Source organism: Lutra lutra, chromosome 3 (genome assembly GCF_902655055.1).
Source record: "Lutra lutra chromosome 3, mLutLut1.2, whole genome shotgun sequence".
Taxonomy (NCBI): domain Eukaryota; kingdom Metazoa; phylum Chordata; class Mammalia; order Carnivora; family Mustelidae; genus Lutra; species Lutra lutra.
This window is the reverse complement of record NC_062280.1, coordinates 66,714,246-66,720,747: the sequence shown is the minus strand read 5'-3', so window position 1 is coordinate 66,720,747 and position 6,502 is coordinate 66,714,246.

The following is a 6,502-nucleotide window of genomic DNA, read 5'->3' as shown; positions in this document are numbered from 1 at the left end:
AATGTTTCTGTGAGGGTCATTGTCTCTATTGAGGGTCCATCTTGGTTGACAGCTAGTGAAGGAAGGCATAATACTACTAATAAGAGCTGACATTTATTGAAACCTACTATATGCCTATGATATAGTCAGCATAGCTCTAGTGTTCTAGTCCAGGGAGGTTCTATCCCCATTTTACAAATGAGCAAACTGAGGCTCTGGATCTTACATGCTTAACTGTAATAGTCTATTATTTCCACATGCCTTACTCTCTCAATTCTGTAACTTTTATTGACTACATACTCAACTTAATACAATCAATCAATCAATTATAGGAGGAAAAGGAGAAATACATTTGTATTGTGTGCTTATAGTTTATTAAATCTCAGAATAAGTCTCTTGGAAACATTTCATCTAACTTAGTAGAATATGGGCAAAGTATCACTTCTGACTGTTTTTTTAAAATATGGAAAATGTTTGATCACATTTACGGGTTAGGAGAAAACTCTTCATGAGAAACTTTTACTTGATGGCCAAGCAGTTGGTGCTCTATAGATGTCTTGTGAATTGAATTGATTCCGTGGAGGCACTACTAAGTGGCTTTAGAGGGTAATATGATCTTACAGATTTGTTTTTTTACTTCATATAAGAGGGAATCTGCTTCAGGCACTCAAGATCTTTGTAATTTGAAGGCATATGTCAGTGATATAGGATGAAGGATGTGTCTCTTTCTTGGACATGCCTTCCACTTTCCGGCCTCTGTGGCTGTTCCAGCCTGTTTCATCTGCCAGGCGTGCCCTCCCCTCGACCCGAGTATCATAGCTTCTATGCTCCTTCCTCCACAGGGTCTTTCTCCATCTCATCTGAATGTTATCTAAACCTCTCTTATCATCGTACCATGAATTACAATTATTTATGTGTGTATTTTATTGCTTCTTCTAGAATAGGACCACTAATGCTGAGTTATGCCTGCCTCCTTTGGTATCCTGTGTCTGGCACAAAGCCACATGGAAGCAGGAACTTGAGAAGGCTTTGTTTTAGTGGAAAGTCAAAAGAGCCACATGAGCGTAATAAAGCGACTCCCATCACCGAGGGAAGGTGATAGGACTGTTGTTGTAGAGATTTTGTTTGGCTTAAACAAGACAAATGTTTGTTCCTCTCATACCTAACTAGCAGCAGAAGGCTGGTTTGGTACTCCTGTGGTCTTCCTGCTCCACCATCCTGTGGTGGTGGCATCCATCCCTAAGGTCAACTCGTTGTCCGAAACAGCTGCTGTAGCCACAGCCATCCTAGCTCCACGCTAGTGGAAATGGAGGAGCAGAAGGAAGGGTGTGCTTTCTGTGTTTAAAGGAGACTTCCTAGAAGTCCCGTACAATCCTGCTGCTTACATTTCATCTCATTGATTAAGACTTTTAGTCTTGATCGTGGCCGCAATTAAGTGACCGCACTTTGCTGAGGTCTGGGCAATGTAGCTAAAAAACCTTGTTTCAGCTAAAAAACCTTGTTCACCTGAATCAAATGGAGATTCTGTTTGTGAAGAGGAAGGGGAGTGAATCCTGGGGTAGGCTACTTTGGTCCAGGTGACATTGAGCCTCTGTTCAGCTTTGCGGATCACATTTTGGGAGGGACATAGACTATTTGAACTGAATTTGGAGGAGAGAAACAAGGATGATGAGAGAACTGGAAACTATTCATAGGAGGAATGATGGAAAAACTGGGGCTGTTTCTTTTGGAGAGGAGCAGAATCAAGGGAACAATGGTTAGCTCTCTATAAATATTTGAAGGGCCATCATGTGGATAAGCCTATTTTAAATCATTCTGGGGATAAGAGGGAAAATTGCAGGCACATAGCATGCACCAACAGAATGTTGGAATTCAACTTAAAGGTCTTTTTTAACCTCCAGCCTTACACAGTAGAGATCTATTACTGTGTATATGCATCCGTGAGTCTCTGATTTTGCGGCCAGAAATACTCTTGTTCCCTGGTTTCTTTACACCAGAATCCCCCTTTCTTAATGGTTGTAGTGCTGATACAGCCAGCGGTATGTATGATGAAAAGCTAAGGATTTTCCCTCTTGTCAGATGTGGCCTCTGTTTCCTTCATGCTTGGCTTTTTTCAAAATGTCATTGAGTCAGAAACTATTTCCACACTGTAGGCAAAGTGAGAATTTTTAGATTGTAGACACTTAAAATGAGGGTTTAGTAGTTCCATATTGTCTAACTCCGTCATTCAAGAAATATTGTCACTGTCAACTTCTTTGGACTGAGATATCTCTGTATAGGCATGTGGTATTGAGTTAAACAGGATTCCTTTTTTTAAATTATTACTAAACATTTTAAGTACCCCTAAAATGTAATTGTTGAAATGTCTTAAAAAACAGTTATTATCAACCAGAGAAATAAGCTTGCAGAGAGTTAATTTATTTCACCAAGTAGTAATGTAATTTTTCAAAGTGCATGGAATAGATGTGTGCCTGAAGACTTGCCTATCTTTGTGATTTAAGTTCTATTTCTCTAGTTCAGGTTAATTTTGAATACGTTTTTTCTTCTGGTATAAGAAGCCACCCAGGTGCCCCAGGAGAGCGTATAATTTAAAATAAAACTGATGGGGCACCTGGGTGGTTCAGTGGGTTAAAGCCACTGCCTTCGGCTCAGGTCATGATCTCAGGGTCCTGGGATCGAGCCCCGCATCGGGCTCTCTGCTCAGCAGGGAGCCTGCTTCCTCCTCTCTCTCTGCCTGCCTCTCTGCCTACTTGTGTTCTCTGTCAAATAAATAAATAAAATCTTAAAAAAAAATAAAACTGATAATTTAGTAATAAGATAATATTTAAACTTTTGTATTAAATCAGATTTTTAAAAATTTAGCTATTATAATCAGGTTAGTTTTAAAAATATTCTCAAAATGGGTTGCAGCTATGAATATGGATATGCTAGAGTATAAGCAATTGTGTATGGAACAGAAACTGTAAAATTCCAAGGGAGACAATACAGAGTTTAAAGGATCAGAAAACACTTGCCTAAAACTATAACAATCACGAACATTTGTTGAACATTTAGTAACGTGCCACACTCATACTTCTTTCTCTATCTTCATATTAAACTTAGGAGAAGAGCTCTTATATCCCATTTTTAGATGAGGAAACTGAGGCATAGTTATTTAATAACATGCCTGCCACAGTGTTGGTAAAGAGAGCGTACTCAGGCTGTACAACACCAGGGACTTAAGCTCTGGAATGTTTCTTGGCTTCTGAACAGTCTTCCCTTCCTCCCTCCTTTTTTATAGTACTATTATCAAGCGCACTGCTGTCTGGTTATTCAGGCTTTGTCTCTTAACCTTCTATGGAATAGCTGTTACTTTTTAGACACACTGGGCTGAATGGAAGAAAGGAAATAGACTTAGACTTGATTCCTTTGTCAGCCAGCTTTGTAACACTGGGCCTCCCTGTGTGTACGTATGTGTATGTGTGGGTACATGGACATGTGCACATATATTCCCCATTGGTGGAATTGGTAAATCTTGCATTTCTAGTAGGAGTTCTTTGAGTTACAAATAGTAGAGTAAGGGGTTTCAGTTTACAAAAAAATCCAAACAGCAGTATTTCAATAAATCATGCTCATTTGTTATCGGAGTCTCTCTAGGCCTTTGGAGTCATTGCTTTTGTAATATTTCTTTAGGACCCTTTTCTTTAGCCGGAGTAATCTAAGACACATTTACTGATGCAGAGATGTCACCAAATTCTCCTGGGAAGCCCTTTGACTGTATTTTAACTGGCCTGTGCTTTTATGGAGAAATGCTGTCTCACTGCTGAGATTTTTGGCACCAGCAAAGATGGCGGCGGACACGTACCTTAGGAGCCCTGATAAGATACTTTATCCTCCAAAAATCTGCCCCACCAAGCTGGTGAGGAAGGTATTTGTGCATTAGAGAATACTTAAAATGCCACAATTAGAAAATTCATTCCTTTGAGGGCTTCCTACTTTCTGCTGAGAGTGCAAATACCCACGGAAGGGCTTTAAAAAATCACTTAAACTTTGCTGTTAATAAGTCACTGGGAGCAGATTTTGGGGTCAGGGTCGAGAACCATGAAAGCTCTAGCCATGTTATGGGAACCCAAGGGACGGAGAAGGAAAGGATTTCTAGAACAAGAGTGCGGGAAATGAAGCAGAGGTTGGGCCATTGAATTAGATAAGGCCCTAATTGCCTCATTCCTGGACTATCAGAAGAGCCTTTCAAGTTTAAGTTGCTTTTCCCCCTTTGTAACTTTACCCACTGAGTTTAGTGAAGTGTTGAGTGCCCTTAGTAAACAGTGAACAGAACCCTGCATGGGGAAGAACTGGCTTCGCTTCATTTCTGGCAGGAGATGGGATGGTTGTTTTGGTTTGCTTGAAGAGAGCCAAATTGTTGGGGCTTGTTGTCTTTAGTGTGGTGTCCGGACAGTTGTTACGTTGGCTCCTTAAGAGTGCACAGATTCTGTGAGGTGGAGGATACTTAGGAAGGTGATAAGGTCTGAGGGAAGCCTAAGGCTAGGGTCATGACACCACGATATTTTATTCTTTTTTTTTTTTTTTTTTTTGGAAGGGTCAGATACCTAGGTTTACATAAAGCCCTTCCCATTCAACTGGAAGGTAACAACTGTATCATCTTAAGTTTTCCTGTGAATGCAATATAAAGGCACAAATTATTTTAGTTAGAGTATGTTTGCATTTTGTAGCATTTCTCTATTATACAGGAGAAAGTTTAGAGAACTAGGATAATGAGTATTTTAATACTTTTTTTTTTTTTTAAAGATTTTATTTATTTATTTGACAGAGAGATCACAAGCAGGCAGAGAGTCAGGCAGAGAGAGAGGAGGAAGCAGGCTCCCTGCTGAGCAGAGAGCCCGATGTGGGGCTCGATCCCAGGACTCTGAGATCATGACCTGAGCCGAAGGCAGCGGCTTAACCCACTGAGCCGCCCAGGCACCCCTGAGTATTTTAATACTTTTAAGAAAAATTTGAAAGATCTTTCTTTCAAATTTAGGACATAGAAAATTTCTGAAACCTTCTTAATGGAAAGCTTTTTAGTTTAGTTTCAGTTGGTTAAAATCCTGAGTTTATTTACATCTTCCATTTCTTTATGTCCATACATAGATGCAAAAACTGAGGTCAGTAGGAAAGTTGTATGACTAAAAAGATAGTTCAATGTGTACTACAATGATTCAAGGTCCACTGTGCGAAAGCCTTTATATTTATCATCTAGTGTGTTTATGTGTGTGTGTTTGTGTGTTGAAATTATACCCTTAATAGTATTCCACATATAAATTCCAGAGACTCACCTGAAGCAGTGATTTTATAATAGAAGAAATAATAAAGAAATGTTCATTGTTGGAAAACAGAAAGATGCATAAAGAGAATCAGTGACAGGCTTGGTTTTGGGTCTACCTTGACTTTTGTTTCCTAGAATAAATGTTGATTTTCAATCTTGCCCTTGACTCCAGACTGGGCCAATGGATATTTGTTCTTGGGCAGGAAGCCAGGCAACCACCATCCAACCTTGCTCTCAGTGCTGAGCTTCCTACAAGCAAGGTGGGTCAGGGTTTGAAATGTTTCTCTCCATCAGAACAAACAGCTCTTATCTGGTGGAGGTATTGATCCCCGAGTATTTTATTGCTTAGACTTTTAGAATGGTCAAGTTGGATGATGGGTCGGAGTACCCAAGGGGCAACCACCCCTCATGGAAGGACTGCTGTACCTCTAGCATTGTGCTGATGGTTTACAGGGACCTCTGTAGTCCTCACCAGAACCTGATCTGCAGGTAAGAAATGTGTATCAGAGAGTTTAAATCCAAGTCCACTAAGCTAAGCCAGATAAGCAACAAATATTTATTGAATGAAGAGTCAATAGTCAATAAGACAAACAGTTCCTACCCTCACAGAACTTAGAGTGATGTGGAGACAGTACTATTGCAAGGATTGACACCCATGTATGTCTGTTGGCTCTTAATCTAGTATTTTCTTTATTAATATCTTATTTTAGCTCTTTTTGGTAAAACCTGAATTTCTTACTAAATTTAATTGAAATATTTTTTAATTATCCTAGTATCTTAGGACTCATTCTGAATATCGGCTCATTCATTCATTGCCTCAGGACTGTAACCATAGATACCCAATTTCTTTTTTTTTTTTTTTTTTTAAAGATTTTATTCATTTATTTGACAGAGAGAGATCACAAGCAGACAGAGAGGCAGGCAGAGAGAGAGAGAGAGGGAAGCAGGCTCCTCGCCGAGCAGAGAGCCCGATGCGGGACTCGATCCCAGGACCCTGAGATCATGACCCGAGCCGAAGGCAGCGGCTTAACCCACTGAGCCACCCAGGCGCCCAATAGATACCCAATTTCTAGAATTGAGACCCCAACTAAAAACTGTTACTATTATTATTATTATTTTTTACCAAATCCCTAATACCAGTTTATTTTTTTGTGATTACCTTTTAAAAAAGTGTAATATAGACAAAATTCCAATAAGTGGTGGTTTTTATTACTTGTGTGT